The sequence below is a fragment of the Leiobunum rupestre genome, chromosome 11 (assembly GCF_980474605.1).
Source record: "Leiobunum rupestre chromosome 11, qqLeiRupe1.1.hap1, whole genome shotgun sequence".
Lineage (NCBI taxonomy): Eukaryota > Metazoa > Arthropoda > Arachnida > Opiliones > Sclerosomatidae > Leiobunum > Leiobunum rupestre.
Window position 1 is genome coordinate 16,314,931 of NC_143394.1, and position 22,733 is coordinate 16,337,663.

Here is a 22,733-nt window from a genome sequence, read left to right on the forward strand (position 1 = left end):
GATATGACTTTTAAAGAAAATAAACACATTAATGCGTTTTTGGTTTGAAAATAATGCAAACACCTAAAATAATGCGTTTTGCAACAAGTCATTTCTCTAAGAACAAAAATTTTAAATTCGAAAATTAGTTCAAAATTGAATTTACCGTATAAAATAAGGAGAAATAAAACCAAAATCTGTAAATCGAAAATTTGGTCGTTAATGCTTTGGTGCTTTGCACGGCAGAGCGGCATTTATTGAAGCGCCTATTGACTAATGTCGTTTTGCGATGTGTGTAAATACATACGTGATCGTGGGTCTCCACAGTTTAAAGAAATTGAACTACGTTCTCAAACTTAAAATAATTTTTTAAGTTCTAAAAACCATTTGACGGATTGCCGTTAATGAAAAAGGTTTAGCCCTTTTATACAACTTTAAAACGTGCAAAATTGTATACTGGTAATATAAAACATGACTAAATGAACTTGGAACAATAACAAATAAAAACGGTGTTTTTATTCCGAACAGCGATGCAAAGCGAGTGTTACTCGCCGACTGAACATCAGCTATACTAATACCCAAGGCACCACCTTAGGCCTAAGTCATCAAGCGACTTTTAATGCCTTTAATTCAGGTGTGCCGGGTTATAACGCGTAGGAGGGTGGTGGCAAGCCCTTCATGCCACGCGAGCCAACAGCTCCTTACACTAAATATTACCGTTAACATCAACAAGTTTAAAAATTCTGAAACGAAAGATAGATATTATTGACATTCATTATAAAGAGTGACGTAGAACCTTTATTGAAGGAGTATTTATCATAATTACATTAAAATTAATTAAACAATTTATAATTATTTTGATTGTTCCCAATTTTCCTCTTTTCGACGATTTTTACCAGCAATAGCATGGTTGCCAGAAAATAAGAGTCTTCAATTCTAGCTAAAACCTTTTAGGGACGTAGTGATAGAAATATTTCGACCAATGTCACCATAAATTCTACCTAATACAAATTTCAGAAAATGGCCAAGCTTAAAGAAACAGTCACCATCTTAAAAGGTTTTCTTAAGTCCTAATAAACAATGACTAAAACCGATTGTAACATATATTTTAAATGAACTGCGACAGTTCTGCGCTTTGCGACTGGGTTTCAGTGAACCGGTTTTGGTTCTAATGTCCATTTTCACAAATAAACCCTAATTCACTATCGAAATGCAGTAATTCAGTGAAACACGGCTAACTAAATTTCCAACCGGCTTATTGTTTTCAAAATTTGGTCTTGCTCAATTCCCCCGCGAAAAATATAATATAACTAGTGGCTATAAAATACAAACTGAACATCAACGATGACGTGACGGGGATGATTTTGAACAAAACGATTTGGATGTTCCGCTCTCCAAAAGCGATCTTTTGCATTAAGAAGGCGTTTGTCGCCGCATCAGTCGGAGATGAACGATCAACTTGGAAATACTTGCACTGCAGAGAAGTCAAGATCTTGCTGTGCGAATTTCGGATATTACCAAGTGAAAGTGACACCACCAGTGACATACTCAACGTGGCCAGCAGAGAATGCGTCAAATACCATACCACAAAAACATTTCCTTTGAAAAACAGATTTATCAAATTACCCTCTTTTTAAAATTATTATGAAAAATTATTTTTTAATAATTGATAAATGAAATTGAAAGTCTTAAATTCAATTTAAGCTTAATAAAGCTGATGTATAGTCACGGAATTACTATATTTATAAAATGCAAAATTATTGCAGTTTTTCAAAATTAATAATTAAAACTTCTAAAAACATTTGTTAGAGTATTTGAAAATAATAATATGAATAGTGAAATATAAAAAATGGAATAGAAAGTGTTGCTTTAACAAGGCTTTAAGAAAAAGTATCGAAGTTATAAAGCTAGTTTCGGTTTTTGCTTGGCATATTCGGATAATATATATTTCCGTAAGTCAATAGGACTAAAATACCCCGAGACGATAGTTTTCTTTGCAATATTAATCAAATATATTGGCGTGTTCAATCAAAAGAGTGATGTAAATATTATTCAGATAAAATTGATATAAAGCAGAACAGCCGCCCTACAAAGCCATAACGGACTATAATTTTAAAACCCAAACTTTGATTTCAAATATCCCCGTTTTCATCCTTTAGAGGAGAACTGTCACCACCCTAAAATTGGTTAAAACCCATTTAAATGGATAGAGGACGTCCGAAAATGGTTATTCAAAAAATTTCATGTTAATATTTCCAGAATTTGATTCATTATTAGCAACCAAATTTCGTGTTTTATCCCCCCGACTCAAGAATCTCAGAACCGTTTGGTTGAACCTACCTTCAGCGCCATCTCGTGAACGAAATATTATTTTCCCCGGTTTTATCGTTTTTCGGTCGGAACTGTCGTCTGCTACGACATTCTCCTTGGCTTTTTAACCGAGTTATATTCGTAGATTGTAGTTTATCGTGTTTTTAAAATGCCTTACACGCCGCCCTTTCTAAAATTTTTGCCGCTTCATTCTTTGGGCGCTGCACGTAGGCTCAACCGCGATGTCTGAAATTTTTGGAGCCGTTTGATGTAGGTTGCAAAAAAAGTAGCGTAATTTTTTTAATTATTTTCCAATAACTATCAAATTTCAGGGACGTAATCATTAATATATTTTCTATCATTCTGTAAAAAACCTCGAAAATTTTGGTTTTGGTGAACATTCCCCTTTAATACTCGCAGTAACTATTTCTAATAATGTATAATTACCTTCATCAGAGAAAGTCAGCAGAAGGGAAACGTCAACGACAAAAAAGACCACCCAGTCTACCAACCACAGGAAGTAATTCCAACCAAATATTTTGTTGAACTCGTTTATGGCCAGGATCAAATTCGTGTGCTCACGCGTGATTTTCGCATCACAGTCCATCGTCTCCAATAGATGGGCGAAATGATTCATAGCCTCCCCGATTTCACACGTTAAATCGGCGGCCAATATTTGCAGTAGAAAGTTGGGTAGCATACAGACGATGTATAGGCTGGATTCTAACATCATGGCGACTCTGGCTAACCATTCGTTTTCCAACAAAAACTTCATGCCGTACAAAAACCTTTCAACAACACTGAATACATTCTTCTCAAATACCATCTGGCAATAACTTAAAATTATGTAATTGCAGAAAATGCAAGTAGCCAGAAATAATAAACAGCACGAGCGAATTTTTTTCTGTTTCGAACGTTTTTCATTGTTTGGAACGCTTAGCGATGAAATTTCTAAGCAACATCTTTCGTAATCGTCGTTAGTTCTAAGGCACCTTATCACCGTAGATGCCGCAATGGCACACCGAACAAAGCCGCCACTGTAACTACAAGAGTCCAATAGACTACCGGTGTCGTAAATTCGTCTAATAGAATAAATCAGGCAGTTAATCGTGTATCCGATTGTGACTATAATTTGCAAAAGAGATTTGAAGTTGAATTTTCTTTTTCTATCAAAACTTTTAAGTAAACCGATTGTTTCAACGGCTTTTAGCGTTAAAGGTTTCATTTCTACTGCCGCTTTGACACTATTAGCCACGTGGTTTAACATCAGTTGGTGTTACAAAACTTAATGTTAGAATATTTCAGCCAGTGTGTACTTTTATTACTTTTCTACACATTAATAAAAAATGATTTATCGTTTTAGATTTTAGTAATATTGGTTTTGTATAAGAACCATATTTTCAACACATTTATTTAATCTATAAATCGATGAACCTTATTTCCCAACCGATCGGTGTTTGTGGCTTAAAGGTTTTTTTGTATCCGAAAATAATGTTATTTCTGACTACGACATATAAACTGCAGAATAATAATTTTTCAATTGGAATCCACTTGAACGAGACTTTTAATAGTGGTATGTTTGAAAACTTATTCCAAACGATGAAGAAGCTGAGAATTAAATTTGAAAACGCAAATTACAAAATCTGTTCGTATATTTAATGTCAAACAAAAACTTGTATGCTTAACTTTATTTGGGAAAGCAGTTAATTTATGAAAGAAGAGTAAAAGGCAACGAAAGTTAAAATGTGCACAAAAACATTTTATTAAAAATTAAAATATTCGACCCGACTATTTTCGGTCACGTTATTGTGCCGTCTTCAGGGATGTGTACCGTTTTACAATTGTGTCAGTAATGTATAACCTCGTTATAACAATTTTTTCCAATTATTCAGCCTGTCCAAAGTCGCGATTTAGGCAATTGTTTTTTTTTCCATTGATTTTTTAATATAATAGGATTCAGTGATGTCTAGTTCAATAGGGTTTTTACAACAGTGGAATGGACCCACCTCGACAATTGCACGTACAACTTTGGTCAAGAGGAACAAAAGAAGCATTCTCTATCATCTGAATTCAAAAATACATCACTTGGAAAGAGCTACTCAACAGAGAACTGAACCACCTCCACCAAGACAGTCTGAAAGTGACAACACTCAAACATTTATTAACAACAAAAAAGTTGTGAATTTGTCATCAATAGAACTTACTAACCCTAAAATTGAGGTCTTATCACTAGGACTCAACTTTGCCATTAAACTTAAATCGGTAGATAAATTAGGCCTGGCGAGCTCGCTTGATAACTCCTTGTACCACTCAGGGACAACCTCTGACAATGCTACTAAAGTTAGAAATTTTATTACGAGTACAGTCAATAAATTTAAATACAAACTAGTTAACAATAATTTAACCAGAAAAGAGGAGCAAGTTTTTAATACCCTAGTGAAAAAAGATAGTATATCTACGTAACTAAATCAGATAAAGGTGGACAAGTAGTAATATTGGATAAACAACAATAACAAGATGAAGTACTTAAGTTATTAAACGATGACTGTTATAAAAAAACTAAAGATAAATCCGCTATAGACTCCTACCATTCTAAAGTTCAAAAAGTTTTAAATTCATGTCATACCTTAGACGCCTCTACATGTAAAAACCTTACTCCTAAAAACTATTACCCTCCGAGACTATACGCCTTACCAAAAACTCACGAGGAAAAATTTAAATTTAGGCCCATTGTTCGTCCAATCATAAATTTCTCAATTTATTGCAATTTTTTTTCTCATTTTATGAAATCAAATACCTACACTGTCTCCAACTCCAAAGAGATTGCCGATCTGACTAAAAAATTAACGTTAAATGAAAATAACATAATGGCTTCTTTCGCTATTTACAAAAGTATCTGTCAAAGAAGCTATGGAATGCTTCGAAATTAGATTAATTAAAGCCAATTTAACCCCCTAGTGGGATTAAATTCTCAAGAAGCCCTTTATAGATATATCCGCAATTCAAAGTTATTTACTAAAAACGTAATCCCGGTTCAATCCCGCCCGGTATAAAATTTTAATTTTAATTAAAATAATTGAGACGAAACAACCGAGTTTACTTTATTCAGAATAATATAAATTAAGTAGTTACAACAGCGAGTTAGACGTACTAAAACAATGCACAATTGAATTTAAACCTATTTACAGAACAAGATTATCAGTTAAATATAATAAGAAGCAAATTTTAATGAAAGAAATATCTACAGAGGGCATTTGCATTTTTCTCGCTTACGACATACTTGCCGCATCTTTAACGCTCATTTTATTTCAACACTCACCCTTGATGAAGATACCGTAGAATAGCTATATTCGACATCTGGTAGTGGACGACTCGTAGACTTCCTGTTGACGTTGTGACACATACCGCATGAAAAAGACCAATACCATCCAATTTCCAATATCATATAATGACTCGCACACCCAGGAAATCAATGACTGCATTAGGAATCGTAGATGTCCAAATATCCACACCAACAAAAAATGAATTAACAAGAAGCGAAAAACTTACCATTCACAAAGCACAGAAAGCCACGTGACTAAACGACAGCTCGTATATCAATAAATGACCGTAGACTGAATAGTTAGGGCTCTTTATAAATAAAACAAACGAACCCAATTGATGAACTGCTGCATTAAACATCTTCATCAGTCGAGAAATTATAAATTTAATATAAATTTAATTCATAAATATTTAAAATGTTATAAAATAAATTGACGTTAATAACTTTATAACAGCGTAAAGGACTGTTTTTAAAAACACCGTAGTTTAGCAAGCAACGGTGGCTAAGTTGTTAAAGTAAATATCTGGCACACAGCAGACCCGGGTTCGATTCCCGGCCGGCGTCAATAAATAATAACAAGACGTATACCGTGAACGTTTGGTGGAAACCCTGCAATCTGGATGCTAAGACTTTAACGTAACCCTTAGCGATCGGTCCATGACAAACACGGCACGCACAATTACAAAGACGAAGGTAAAATTATACAACACCCAATGACGAAACGAGGGGTTTTTCGAAAAACCTTTTCCATAATTCCCAGAAACTGCGAACACAGCGATTTCAAAAAACTGCATACGAAGTGATTACACTTTGCACCGAAAATGCGTACGCGTTCGCAGCCCAGACACACAGACCCACAGACAGACACGGTGATTGTAAAACCCCTCCTAGGGTACAAAGTCCCCTCGGAGAGTTAAAAACTGCCCTATTGTATGTATTCCCTATTACCCCACACTGTCATCAAAATTCGCGAATAACTTACTTCGATGGTAATATTTTTTTCAAACCAATAAATAAATTAGTAAACTGATGTAAAATACAAGAGAATTGAAAAATCTGCCTTAGCCTCACACGTATCAACAACAAACCATATAATTAATTTCGAATCCACTATACTTAAACCCTTTGAACTAGACATCACTGAACATTATTATATTAAAAAATCAATGGATAAAACCATTGCCTCAAAAAAAAACAATTGCCTAAATCGCGACTTTGAACCTGGTATTGACAGGCTTAATAATTGGAAAAAATTGTTATAACGAGGTTATAAATTACTGACACAATTGTAAAATGGTACATACCCCTGAAGACGGCACAATAACGTGACCGAAACTATAGTCGGGTCAATTTTTTTATTTTTAATAAAAAAAATTAGTGCACATTTTAACTTTCGTTGTCTTTTACTCTTCTTTCCTAAATTAATTTGCACAAGTAGCTAAAACTATTAAGTTAATGTATTTAATTTTAAAACTACAACTTTTAAACTTAAACATTTGTTTTATTTTTACTGAATTTATTGTGAATTAAAATACTCATTTTGGAACTACACTTTGATTAGTTAAATTATTTAACTTCGCATTTCAGTCTAATATAAAGTTTTTAAAACATTATTTCAAACCAAAATTAATTTTCGATCTTTTCAGTAAATTTGACAAGTTAAGCCAACACTTGTAAACGTGTGTGGACAACTTGTAAATTGTACATAATAAAGCTTCGTTTGCAGTCATACAAGTCTCCCGGTTCACGTTTTCTATCGCTGACTTGAGCTATAATTACCATTTCGCACAAAATTCGTGTAAATTGGAATTATAAATCTTTTTTTAAATTGTTTGTTATTTATGTTTGTTTAGTCTTGGTAACCAATTCTAATTGGCTTCACCTCAGTAGTTGCTAGCCAACCTTTCTTTTCTTTGTGAAATATACAAAGATAAAACGAGATAAAACTTATTTATTTTCGCTCTTTTCAACATGACTTCACGAATAATGCGCAACCACCAAAAACTTGAATATTTTAAAAACAATCTAAAAACCAACTTCACAACAAACCCTATCCTACAAATATAGGTTTTATTTAAGCGTTTTGATAAAGAATTTGACTGAGTAACACAAAAAATCTAGCATTAGGTATCGCGTCAAGACTAAATACACAAAACGCGTGCTTGCTCGGCTATCTTATATCGAAGCGACCTTTTGCATCAGCTGGCGTTTCTAATTCAAAAGATACTTCTTGCAACAGAAAGGAGTTTGTAATTCAATTGAGACTTCTTGCAACAGAAATATGTTTATAATTCAAAAGATACTTCTTGCAACAGAAAGGAGTATGTAATTCAATTGAGACTTCTTGCAACATAAATATGTTTATAATTCAAAAGATACTTCTTGCAACAGAAAGGAGTTTCTAATTCAAAAGAGACTTCTTGCAACCGAAAGGAGTTTTTAATTCAAAAGATACTTCTTGCAACAGAAAGGAGTTTCTAATTCAAAAGAGACTTCTTGCAACCGAAATAAGTTTCTAATTCAAAAGAGACTTCTTGCAACAGAAAGAGTTTCTAATTCAAGAACGACCTTTTGCACCAGAATCTCAGTTTCTAATTCAAGAACGACCTTTTGCACCAGAATCTCAGTTTAAAAAACAAAAGTGACCTTTTGCATCAGAATAACGTTTCAATTTCAAAGCTACCTTCTGCATCAGAAAGTCGTCTGCTTTTAACACCAATAGCGCCAGTACTCAAGCATCTGTTAAACATGGTAAATAAAAATGGATTTTTATTCTGCCTACCTAGTGCCTTTTTACTCCATTAACTTGAACACGTCATCTGCACGGTTCATTGATATTTTCAACCATCTTCCGTTAGTAATTTCTCTTTCATTAGTCAACACAAGTAGATAAACCTTTGAGCATAAGCGGGTTTTATTTGTTACTAAACACGCCTTTGAATATTTCAAACGATACGAAACAACTCACGCTTTAAACGATTCCTGTATAGAATTGCATTAGCTTAAGCGCATTTTTTACTTATACGAATTGTGTCAATAACAAAATATTCGACACCTTTTATGTTTTAATAATATTTACTTTATTGAAAGGTTTTTCAAATAACTTCTATTTACACTTAAATCTATAAATCGACAAACCAAATTATACAATGGATCGACTATTTGGAAATTTATACTCTTAATTGATTTCAGAAAGAATTCTTAGATAGTTCTTGTATCACAAAAATTACGTTACTGCTAACTACGACGTATAAACTACAGACAAGAGTTTTCGTGATGGGAAAGAACTTGAGCAAGACTACTTGCATGATAGCGCCACTAGTGCCGGTTTTAAAAATTAAAAATGTCTGGTTCGCTTGTTGAACGCGAGTCAATGGTCGAGAAGTAGTTGCCCAGCTGTGAACCATTCGAAGTAATTGGGTTTGGTAGTTCTTGACATCGGCCATGGCGAAACTCACTAACAACGAAATGATGAGCGTTACCAATCTAGATACTCCGTAGAAAATTATCTCTTCGATGTTTTCTGAAAAGGCATACAAAACCGATAAATATTATATTATTTAAAAATTTAAAAGCTATAGTATCATAGTCAAATATCCACCGAATTATTTTTATCTCAAGTAGAAATCCATTTATAGTACATTGGTTTGTTCAATAGTTATTATTGAAATTATCACAAAAAAACACACATTTTCATGGTATCTCGGAAATTGTTTTGATAAAACTCCATTATATAAAATATACGGAACCTAAGAATTGGTACTCAATTTTGGGCAAAAGGTGCTACTAAATAACATTTATTTTTGGCCTCAAGGGGTAGGGTACCAAATGCCAGTGTCTTTTGGGTCAAAAAAATTAAACCCCAATTTAGTCAATAATTAATAACTTAATTTCAAATTACTCTACTTTCCAATTAGCGAAATAATACGTAAATATTAAGAAAAGATGATTAACTGATATTTCTTTTGAAATAGATTTGAAAAGGAATTGAAATTATCTGACACTGCTAAAAAACTACACTAAAAGTACGAAATGTTTCACTTATAGCTTTCGATTCGATTTAAAATTCTAGAAAAAAAATACTTCTGGTTATTCGACTAACAATTGCAAACATACTTTGCCAGATGGAAGTTATGACGGTTGGAATTCCGATGAAGTAATTGACAATCCAGTCAATCAGCCACACTATAAACACGGACTCGAAGCTATCGTTGAACTCTCGAACCAAATTTAAAGCTTGGGTGTGTAAACGACAAAATATCTCGATGTGTTGGTCGTTTTGGGGCGAGGCGTGGTCAAGATAAGCGCTGAGATCATCCAGTTTAGTGCTCAAATCGTGACCCATAGCCGCAACGCCGATATAGGCGAAATAAGCCGACGTGGTCGCCACTAAGTACACCGTAGTGTCCGTGAAAGCGGCCAAGATTCCGACCCATTCGTAACTCTTTAAAAACGGAATACCGTACAAGTACCTGTCCACGTATTCGTCAATTTGCAAGTCCAAAAAGAGATACCAGTAATTGAAGCCCCATCTGTTACAAGAAATGGCGAACACTAAAGAAAACAAAGCGAATGTTTTGAATCGACAACTTTTCTGACGTTTCTTTAACTCGGTATCGCTTGGAACGCTAGGTATTTGAAATTTTACAATGTCGTTGGCGCAGATTATGATTCGATGGCTATAAATTACGAAGTAGTCCAAGGTGAACGTGGTCACGAAGCACTTTGAGAAGAGTCCGACGTTGAAGAAGAATTTCGACAGTTGACCTTTCTTGATGGCGTATTTTAAGCTGTAAGCCATGCAGTGTACCGTATAGAGATGAGTTATGAACGACAGTACGAAGATTCTCCATCGAATCGCGCGTATTGAGCAGGGTAACCTTCTGGGAAAGTTCTGCCTGGCCGTTTTTGGTGCCATGGTATTTTTCAGATACCCAATCGCGGTTAGAGATTTCAAAATAGGTCGGCATTGACTAGGACAAACCATTCCTTTAACGTTTCTTAAACTAATTCACAGTTAAAAGATCTCGTTTAAATAATTTTCAAATTCCACATCGGGTAGTTAATTTAATTTCGTTTAATTTCATTATTTTGAAAAATTAAGTAGTACGACCCAGTTGTTACGTAACCCTTCTCACGCCAAACCAGCGTTGATTTCGATTCTTATAAAAGCGTTTTGTTGCTTGATTTAGCTTTAAATCGTATCCCGTGTTAATTTACACAACTAAAAGCATAATCTAATCTTACACTATCGGAGGGCGTACTCATTTTGCTCTAATTCCGAGAGTTGTTTTCAGAAAAGTGATTGGGTCGAATACTTTCCGATTAAACAAATTTGGAAATATTTTAAGAGCCTACCAGCTTACGAGGTGTCTCAAGTACCATCTACCTCTCTGCTGATAAACGTCTTCATAATAAAAGGTCTAAATTGGTAAACTTAATCCTTTTACCACCTAAAAACCTCGAGTTGAGATTTCTCAACATTAAAAGTACTTTAGCTGGATCGCGTGCCCAAAGACCTCACTAAAGACAAGAGTTCTAAATGCAAACGCTTTTAAGGACTAGTCCAATAAAGAATTGATTGTTCCTTCATTTTGTGGATATAAATGTTCTGTGTGAGAGTGGAACGTGTATTTTTCTCATTGTTACGTTCGCATTCGACGGTCGACTGAGTAAAGTAATTATACCTAACATAATGATCTATTCACGTCGGCTAGTGGGTCCTCTTGTGGTGCTTATTTGAGGTTAAAAATTGATTTCTTTTTGTAGCAAAGAATATTGATTTTCTGGACGCCAGTTAACAGGTAGAGGTCAATAATATACGTATAGTACATTGCGATTCACGATAAAGTTTACTTTTTGATGTTTGTAAAAGGCGTTATTTCGAAATTTCTACAAAAATGAATAAAATCTATAAATTCATTTTACAAAGCTATAGTCTGATAGTTGTGAACAGAAAGGACGGGCGGATGTTTGTCCATTATAGTGTTCATAGTGATAAGAGTGATTAAATAAGTGCACGTGTAGCGGAACCATTTCGCTGCCGGAATTATTTTATTACGTTATTTAACATTGACCATAAACAACTAAACGTTTTTTGAAACGAAATATCGCAAAATTAAACCATTTGAGGTCCTCAGCATTCTCTGCTTCCCAAAATTCGCCATTCTACCAGCCTTTCAACGCTACTAGTGCAGTTTTTAACGGATTTCTATCTAATTAAGCCATTTTAATTTATTTCAAATATTAAATTATTAAACACCATTGGTTTTATTTATAACGCACATCAAGTTCACCAGGTTTCTTAAATTCCGTTAAAAAGTTTATTTAACAAAACAAATTACGCGCTTTACACTCAAATTCGTCAGAAAAAGACAATGTGAATTTACATAGGAAAATGTTGAATGTTAGCCCAATTTCGTTTTTCATATTATTTATAAACATGATTGAACTGTTATTATGCAAACTACAAGTTCGACTCTAAATGGAAACCCTTTTTTATGTAAATTAACACGAATTTTTTGCTGCCGATTCTAAGTAAACAGTTCGTCAATGACAAATTCATTGGTTCCCCAAATTTAAAATTTCAATTTCAAGGAAAGAAGACTTTTTCAAAAACGAAACTGAAATTGCTAGTGCAGGGGGAATAGAAAACATTTACTCAAGTTTTAAAATTTGAATTTGAAAATGCTTTCTTCCAAATATGAAGCATCTCCTTAAACACGTAAGCAATCCCAAATAAATATTTTTAAACTATTTTAAGCGTGAAAAATTAAATCACTCGATTGAAAGTTTAATTAGACTTGCCTAACTTATTATCTCACAAGGTACCTTCCACGTATTTCTTTTGCAGTTCTTGAACCACAAAGACGACGAAAGTGGTGACTAAGAAATAAAGCCTGGTAATTAGTGACTTGTCGACGATGACCCCTTTCAGAAGTGTTATTTGAATGATTCCTCCTCCCGTCCATATTTTACTGAAGAGAAACTGTTTCTGTGGACTTTCAAATCTCGATTTCAATTTGGCGAGACGCGTTTGAGCCGCTATCATCAGTCGCGCTTGTTGGTGATGAATGGATGACAGTGCGAATGAGACCATGAGCGAGTTGACGATGCCCACGCCACAAATTATGGAGTAGTGAACGCTGTAGAACAAGTCCTCTGAAACGAGAGCAATCGCTTTCTTATTTGAAGCTGAATGTCACACACTCGGAGGAGACATCCTTATCTCATAAATATATCATCCACACCCGCGGTAACCATATACCACGTGCATCAACACGCATAAAACTATAACTGTAAGTGGATATGGATAAATAACGCTTTCGGTTTTAATCTTTTCAAAGAGGTTGCTAGGAAACTGGCAACCAATATCAATTTTAAATCTTAAGTTCTATTAGAAAATTAATTATTAAGAATTCTATATGAAATTCGTAGTTTTTTAAATTATATTATTTTATATCATATTATATCATATATTATTATATTATTATGCCGTCGAATTGAAAAGTTGATTTTTTTTCGCTCCGTGTTTTTCGAGTTTCTTCGTGATTTGTTTTGCGGTTTTTTGCTTAATTGTCTTTAAAGTTAGATTATTTCTAATTAAATAAGTGTCGGGCTTTCCACTGGTGTGTTCGGTTTCGCCATATGTGTTTTTGTTCGTTAATTATAAACTGATCGGTGCTCAAGTGACACGATCATCAAATACTGCTTTTAGCCGCCGTTTTCCAACATGCGGGGCTGGCGTCTAAACGCGATATCTCGTCAAAGTGATCTGTGACCCCAACGTTTGTTCTGAGCGTTTTGGAGCTTGTAACCTCAGCTACAAGGTGGTACTATCGGTTCTGCTGTACGATTTTTTCCGCCGGATATAGCACCTCTTGAAGTATTTTTGCGGAACATTTCGCCCATTTTTGGTGACTTCTCGGCGATTCTCCATTATTATCTGTGAATCGGTTTTTGTGCATTTATGTTTATATTTATCGTGTGCGTGTTTTCACGACCATCATATGGGTACCTCGTTTAACCATTTCGGTTGAGTATTAGTGTAGTTATTACTAAATTTATCGGTTAAGATTTATATTTTTCTGGGCCTATTTTTAAAAAAAATTATATTGTCGGTTATTTTAATGAGTTTTAAATCTCTCTTTTTTTCACGCGTTCTCCACGCGCTCATGGAACGTGTCAGCATTTTCTCCTCTCGTCTCTTCGGTGCGCGTTTAATATTTATTAACTTACTTTTGAAAATGACTTTATAAGTATTAAGTTGCTACATACTTCATTAATTTTGTTTATTTTATCGTTATCCATTCTCAAAGGGTTTACTTAATATGGCAGGCTCTAAAATTAAGTGTCTAAAATGTGGTGATTCCTTTGTGGGCAAGCAAAAAAACTTGCAATGCCATTCCGGTTGTAGAAAAATCCATCTTTCTTGTGCGAAGTTATCAGACAAACTTTATATAGAGCACAAGGAACAGGACAACTACTGCTGCAAGGAATGTAAGGAGAGCAGTTCGGACCAATCTACTACAGGTCGCTCTCAACTTAACGCCTTTGCAACACAATATATACCATCTCAAAAAACACACCGTGACTCAATTGATCCATCAACAATGATAGACATACTTAATGAATTTACCAAGACTGACAGTCTTACAAGAGACAAAGACTCGGCTATTACATTTTTATGCAAATCCATCGCTGAAATATCATTGCAGCACACGACCATGCAGTCTGCAATTGAAGCACTGCAAGAAGAGAATGTAAATCTTAGGCGCACAATTACTAACAATAATACAAATACGAACTCAGTAGCAACCCGAACTAGGTCAACTTCCTCAACAAGTGCTACCTCTAATGACACTTCATTTGCCTTTGTAGCCTCACAGAATGGACCCAATAATCTGGTAAAAACTATGAAAACTAAAACTAACAAGTCAAATACTGCTCCGGTGTCCCAAAATTTGTCTGGTGTTATTTCTATTGAGCAGCCACGTTCGAATTTTTCAAACGCTCGTGGTGCTACGGGACAGCGGAAACCGGACAATTTGCAGAATACCAATAAATTTAAATTGACGTTGAAGGGTTCGAAATCACTTTCATCTCTTAAGGCTATTCCAAGGGTTGTGAAACCAAGGCGCAAGGCCGTATTTGTGACGAGGCTTGACCCTACACTTACGTCTCTGAACCTAAAAGAAATTTTGGTAGCCGAGAACGGGTTAAAAACCCTAGAATGCGTTCGATTTAAAACGCGTTATCCAAGTTATTCCTCGTTTCATGTATCAGTTGACGAATCTGAGTATACCGTTCTAAAGGACGTGAACACTTGGCCAGTGGACTGCCTCATCAATGAATATTATGGTCGTTTACATTGCGAAAAGAAGCACGAGTCCGAGTCCGTCGTTTCTACCTCCAGTGAGCGTATGTCATTGACATCAACTAAAGAAATCTATGATACCGAGCCAGAGGGATCTATCACATCGACAGCAACTCCTTCTGCTCCGCTAGCCATACTCGCGTTACTTAATGACAAAATTACGCAATAATAATTCTACGAACCCTGTGATTTATACCAAAACACAAGGGGTTTAAGAACTAAAGCTCAAGAACTGTATTCTAATATTCTTACTTCTAATTATAATTTTAATATAATATGTTTAACGGAAACATCGCTCACCGATAATCATTATACTGTGGACTGGATACCAAACTCATTTAACGTTTTGCGGTCGGATAAACGCTCCTCGGACAATAACCTGCCTCTAGGTGGTGGAGCTTTGATAGCGTTGCGAAATAACCTGTCTTTTATAAGACGTACAGATTTGGAGGTTTTCGATGAGTGTGTTGTTGTACAAATCCGTACGATCGATAACGCCAATCTAATTGTGGGAACTCTGTATCTTACACCTCGACTATCTCCCGACAATGTTAAGAATACACTATCTCTTCTGTCATCTAAACTTATAACCTTACGTGAAGACATTGTTTTAGTAGGTGATTTCAATGTACCCGGTATAGATTGGAGCATACATTCCCACATCGACTGCAAACCAAACGTCCGTACGAAGGCTAAAGCAGTTATTGACTTTTGTGACGAATGTAACTTTTCGCAGCTAAATGGTTCCCGTAACTTAAAGGGCAACATCTTAGATCTGGTTTTAGTTAACAACAATTAAGTGACCACTGAGACTGTAGACTTACCTTTGGTTAAAGAAGATCCTGCGCACCCTACATTGTTACTCACCTATCACAAAACAATTCTACACTGCAAATAAATCGTTCACCTTAAGGTCACTATTGTACACATTGGTAGCACATACATGTGAACTGTATATGTTCTACAAAGTGATCCCATGTGTGCTTTTACGATCTCTGAGTGTTCACTCTTTTGAAAATATCGCTTATATGTGATCTCGTTTCACCTATCAGTGATCTTAAAGTGATCAGGGTGCCCTTAAAGAACGCATAACACATTTAGAACACTAGTATCAATGGTTTGGTACACTAAATTATCACTTTGAGGACACCACGTTGTAAAATTTGGTACACCACATAATCTCTTTTCGAACACTTTAAATTTATAGTGCCAATTGGTACACTAAGCGTAACATCAAATTGTTTATATATATATCCTCTTAGTAGACGCTAAAGCTTGAGCGTCGCTGCGCCAACTAGTCAAATTTCGGTAGCGAATTGAAATTTCATACTTTTGTTTTATCCCCATTAGCTACTGAAAACTTTCGTTATGCCCCCTTTCGGCGGCCATCCATGACATGTAGAGGATACAAATACGTAAAGAAGTCAAAGCTACGAGAACAGGGGGCTTAACAGACGTTTGATACACGGTGATCCCACTTAGCAGAAGCTAAGCAAAAGCTTCTGCGTCGCTGGCACCACCTAGATTCGTTTCAGTATGGCTTGTTTTCAAACACGGACAGTAGACGCCGACTCTTATTCCTGTTTTTCTACGCACGGCGTCTATAGGCCCTGTGCATGAAATTCAAAATCGTCTGCTTAACTTTTAATTTATCCAAGGACTATTGTGTAAACTTAATAAAGCAGACGAAAATGAGAGCCACATGTGGTATTTTTCCTCATTTCGGATAGCTTTAATGCTGCCAGATATCTAATCTACGCCAGGGGCCTATTGCCTTACATATTTATTTCCTACCCATATCGGTAAAACCAAGATTTTTTAACGCACGGGATCTAAACTATTTTTTTAGATATATCTGTAGTAGCAGAAAAAGATACATACATCATTCACGTTAATAAATTGCAAACAAAAATAATGCCGTTCAATATTAGAGCACTAAATGATCACCTGCGCAACAAAATTGGCTCACCTGTTCACTTAAAGAAATAAGGGAACACTACTGTTTAAGTGTTCTACTGTGTTTCCGGTGTGTTCTTTAATTGAACAAGTGAGCCAATTTTGTTGCGCAGGTGATCTTTTAGTGCTCTATTTTGAACTGTTTTTGAAACACTTTCAGAATGCCAAAAAAAACTCAAGATCACTCAGGAACACTAAAAACACACCAAAAAACCTTAAACAGTAGTGTTCTCTTATGTGTTTCCTAAGTGTGCTTTAAGTGAGCAAGTGAGCCAATTTTGTTGCGCTGGTGATCTTTTAGTGATCCACCTGTACACACTTTTGAATTGCTTAAAGAACGTATTATTCACGCTTGTAGATCACTATAGTACACTAGTTACACACACACGAAGTACTATGTTCCAAATGTGATCTCTTGGTGTATAGTGATCCGATTTTTGCAGTGTAGCTTCTAACGCCGTCGCGGACCCCAAGTATTGCTATCCTCGTGGCGACTACTTGGGCCCCTATAGAGACTTATGCGCTACAAATTGGTCGGAACTTCTCACAGCTCAAGATGTAAACGAATGCGTTGACATTCTTACAAATCAGATGCGTCGGGTGATGTCTGAGCATATTCCTAAAATAAAGCGTTCAAAAAACTTCAGCTACTTCCACCGGAAATATAAAAGACGGAACCAGATAACCGACCGTGCTACGTATGAGTCGATTCGAAAAGATGTCAAACGACTTTTATCACGAGACAAACTTAAGCATGCTAGCGGAATATATACCAACTCGCTAAAAAACCCAAAACATCTTTGGAATTTTGTCAACGAAATTATAAAAAACAAGCCACACCCCATTACGCTACAATTACCTTCGGGATTAACATCCGATCCTACGAATCTCGCCCAGGAGTTTGCGCGAAATTTCGCCAACGTTGCTACCGATACCTTATTATTAGAAGACACCATGGGCTATTCTCTCGGCGACTTACACCCAGCCGATAGCGTGCTTTCTGATATTACTATACATGAAGTTGACGTTCGACATACCATTAAGAAGCTCAAACTAACCAATTCAACTGGAATAGACGATATACCGATATTCATTGTAAAAGGCTGTATGGACATTCTTGTTCCGCTCCTATGTTATATTTTTAATTTATCGCTCAAATCTGGATCATTCCCGTCCCTGTGGAAAATGGTCATTATTTCGCCAATATTTAAATCTGGTTTCGCGGGCGACGTAAAGAACTTTCGGCCCATATCGCTACTTTGTTGTTTCGCAAAAATATTTGACTCAATAATGCACGACAAATTATACAACTGGTTTAAGCCCAATTTCGCCGATTCACAACATGGCTTCATTAGATCACGGTCTGTGGAAACCAACCACGTATCGTTCTTAAATGACGTTATGCCAGCAGTGTTGAGACAACGTCAGGTTGATGTAGTATCAATTGACCTGTCAAAGGCCTTTGACAGGGTCTCGCATCGACTGTTGATAACAAAACTAAAATTATATGGACTGGTTGGCCCAGCTTGCGAATGGGTAGCGGACTATCTACGTAACAGAACTAACGTGCTAAAATGCAATGGAACTTTAACGGACGTTTCTTTTCCAACTACTTGCGGCGTACCCCAAGGCAGTTCGCTCGGTCCACTACTCTATCATATTTACGCTAACGACATGCACACTGCTGTGAAACACTCTAGACTTAAACAGTTCGCTGACGATACAAAAATTTTCAACCCTATCAGGAATATTGAAGACTGCCAACTTCTACAAGATGACCTCTTTCGAATCGCTAACTGGTGCGGTTTGAATAATTTACTCGTGAACGACTCCAAAAGTTTAGTTATCACGTTCACGAGAAAAGTAAACAGTACACTTCACTCTTACAAACTAAACGACAATGCTATACCACGAACTGCTATTCTAAAAGACCTTGGCATCTTATTTGATGAAAAGCTATATTTCCGTGAGCAGATTTCAAATATTGTCGGACGATCTAGACGTTTACTTTTCGGAATTCTGCGATTATCACGTGACCTTAAGTCTGTCAGATGTTTTAAAACGCTGTATATGACTGTGGTACGGTCAAAGTTGACTTACGGAATGCTCTCATGGGGTTTATGCGCAAACTACCTATTTCAGGATGTCGAAAATGTGCAACGCAAATTCGTGGAGCTTGCCCACACCCACTTCTTAAAAAAACAGCCATACATTAACACATACTTACTAAATTATTTGGGAATGGATACGATAAAACTCTATTATGATAAACGTTAAATCGTGTTTTAAAAAAAACCATAGTTAATTCTCAATGTGCGGGCCTAACAAGCTCACTAATGTTTCACGTACCTAGTTACAGTACTAGACATAAATTAACTTTTTGTAACAACCCTGTAATATCCCCAATTTCACATATGCAAATAACTTATATTAAGTATTCTGATTGTTTAGATATTTTTTCCTGTAAATTCTCGCAGATATTCAAAATTGTCGAAAATGAATGACTTTTCCCACATACATGTAAATAGTTATACTAATTCTACATATTCATTATACTAAATATCCCTAGTTTCACTTATGGAAAAACTTAAAATAAATTTTCTGATTGTTAAGATATTTTTACGGTAATTTCTGGAAACTTTTCAACATTGTAAATAATCTATATATTCCTTGTACTAATTTGTAATACATTGATCAATTTTCTTATTGTGTACAACCTCGAAGGTTCGATTTGTAACTGTTGTTGTGCACATTAAACACACCATTTCATTTCATTTCATTTCATTTATATTGATGATAAAAATAAATTATATTAATTAAATCTTACTTTAAGTTTAAATTTTACAAATTTTATAAATAATAAATAAATACATTTTATAAAAAATAAATAAATTTTATTAATAATAAATACATTTTATAAAAAATAAATAAATTTTATAAAAAATAAATAAATTTTATAAATAATAAATAAATTTTATAAATAATAAATAAATTTTATAAATAATAAATAAATTTTATAAATAATAAATAAATTTTATAAATAATAAATAAATTTTATAAATAATAAATAAATTTTATAAATAATAAATAAATTTTAAATATTATTAAAGAAATAAATATTAAATCTTAATTTAAGTTTATTAGAAAATAAAAGTTACTTAAATTACAGAGTAAAAACATTTAGTCGCTATGAGAAATTTAAATCTTCAATTTTATTAAAATATTAAATGATTTTTTTTTATCAGCTAGGCTAATAGCCTTTAAACAGGTGGCCGGGTTACAATGCGTAGGAGGGTGGTGGCAAGCCCTTCGTGTCATGCAAACCAACCGCTTCTCTACACTAATTATTACCGTTATAATATAATAACTATTATCGTACAATTATAATATAGTAACATATAATAAATAGTAGTGATAATAGATTGCAATGTGACATATTCCTCAACTAAGCTCCGCCCACAAAAGAGTAGATCATGAACACGTTTATTTGTTTCAGTTGCTGATAACAAAAACAAATTTTGCATTTTTACTTGAATAATTGACCTTACTTACTTTTCCAAACGTATTTAATCGCTTTGGGAAAGTCAACGACATAAGCCGCCATCCAGTCCATGAGCCACACCAAGTACACGAAGCTAGTTAAGTCGCTTAAGGCTCTAGCCAAAACCAATACGCGCGTATGATGTTCGTTGACGTAATCCGTGTGTAAGGTGATAGGATCATCCAGCGACAGAAACCAGCGATGGAAATGCTCCAATTTTCGATTCAATATTGACGAAATGGCTATGATGTACGAATACGTTAATAACATGAGACAGTTAAAACTAATGTACATGGTTAACTCCAATATGATCATCATCCATCCGAGCCATTTAATTCTAAGCAAGTATTTAAATCCGTACAAATACTCTTCGATGTAATATTCCATTGTAACGCAATTGGTCACCCAGTAATAGTTCGCTGCAAGACGGTACGCGAAGTAAACCCAGGAGTAGACTACCAAATATTTGCATGGTGTCGCTTCCTTTCGACCTGTAAATTTTAAACTTATCATTTTAAGAATTAGGAAAACACTATTTTCTTGCTTCTATGAGGTTATAAATTATAAATAAGCTAAAATTATAAAAAATTATCACGATAATCTGATTTAAATCAGTATTAAATCTTTTAATCACAAAAAATCATATTTAAATCAAGACATAATTAATTTTAAATCAAGAAATAATTAATTTTAAATCAAGAAATAATTATTTTAAATCAAGAAATAATTATTTTTAAATCAAGAAATAATTAATTTTAAATCAAGAAATAATTATTTTAAATCAAGAAATAATTATTTTTAAATCAAGAAATAATTAATTTTTAAATCAGAAATAAATTAGTTAAATAATAAATAATTTTAATTCATCACAGTAATGCCATTGAGATATCTGAAGCTTGAAAAAAACGGTTATCAAATTTCACTGGTCAAAAATCATTCAGCGATTAATGGTAATTTTTAACCAAAAGAAATTTTTTCAAACAGTAACCATATTTAAAGTAAGATAATCTTAACCTAAACCTAAATTAACCTAACCTAAACCTAACCCGACCTTACTTAAGCCTAACCCAACCTTAAACTAACTTAAACTTAACCTAATCTTAACCTAACCTATGCCATCCCTTACAAAAACTTTCTTAAGACCTCTTAAGAAAAATTATAAATAAAACTAATAGGAATTTCTTAAGGGAAGCCTTAGAACCTTCTTAAGATATTTGGCACTTTTTAATAAAGAATTTCCAAAGAATTAACTTAAGATAGTATTGTAATCTTCCCTCAAATTTTCTTAAATGATTCCCAAGATTTTCCTTAAAAATCTCTACAAAAGGTTCTTAAGTTTTTCGTTAGAAAAATTAAAAAAATTCCTTAAATTATCGTTAACAAGTTATATATATTTACCAAATATCCTCTTTAGACATCCCAAAGAAAAGCCATACAAATTCCATACACTTTCCTTTGAAATTCTCGAAGCTTTTCATAGGAACAAGCTTCGTTTTACTAAGATATTCCTAAAAATTACTGAAATCACCCTAAGAAAAACTTTGAGCTTTCCTTACGTTTTATATTCCTATTCCATAAATTGGCTTTTTAGCATCCACCGAGAATCGCACCCGGGACGCGGTGTTAAACTCTAACGCCTATAACCACTCACATCCAAACGAATTAAAATTTCCAGCATTTATAGTAAATTTAAAAGCATTATTCAAGTGTATTCTGTTATTTGTATATTATATATATTATATACATATATATTATATACATATATATTATATACATGTATATTATATACATATATATTATATACATATATATTATATACATATATATTATATACATATATATTATATACATATATATTATATACATATATATTATATACATATATATTATATACATATATATTATTTTAACTAGAGTGTTTGAAAGTAGCGCTCCCTCCCATATATATATATATATATCCTCCCCTCCCTTATGGAGCCGGGAGCGCTACTTTCAAACACTCTAGTTAAAAGTTGGTTCCCAATTATATGTTTTTCGATGCAACCTCGGCTTTTAAAGTCACTAAAACGATAGCAACGGCTCTTTTATTTGATATAATAAAAATTAACCTACCAGTATTTGTTTACAATAAACTGGTTTGTTATTTTAGAATAATTTTTAAAAATAAAAGTATAATTCAATAATATTATCTTTATGCCGTATATTAATTGTTATTAAGTTTCTCATAAAGTAATTATTTAGGAAATACT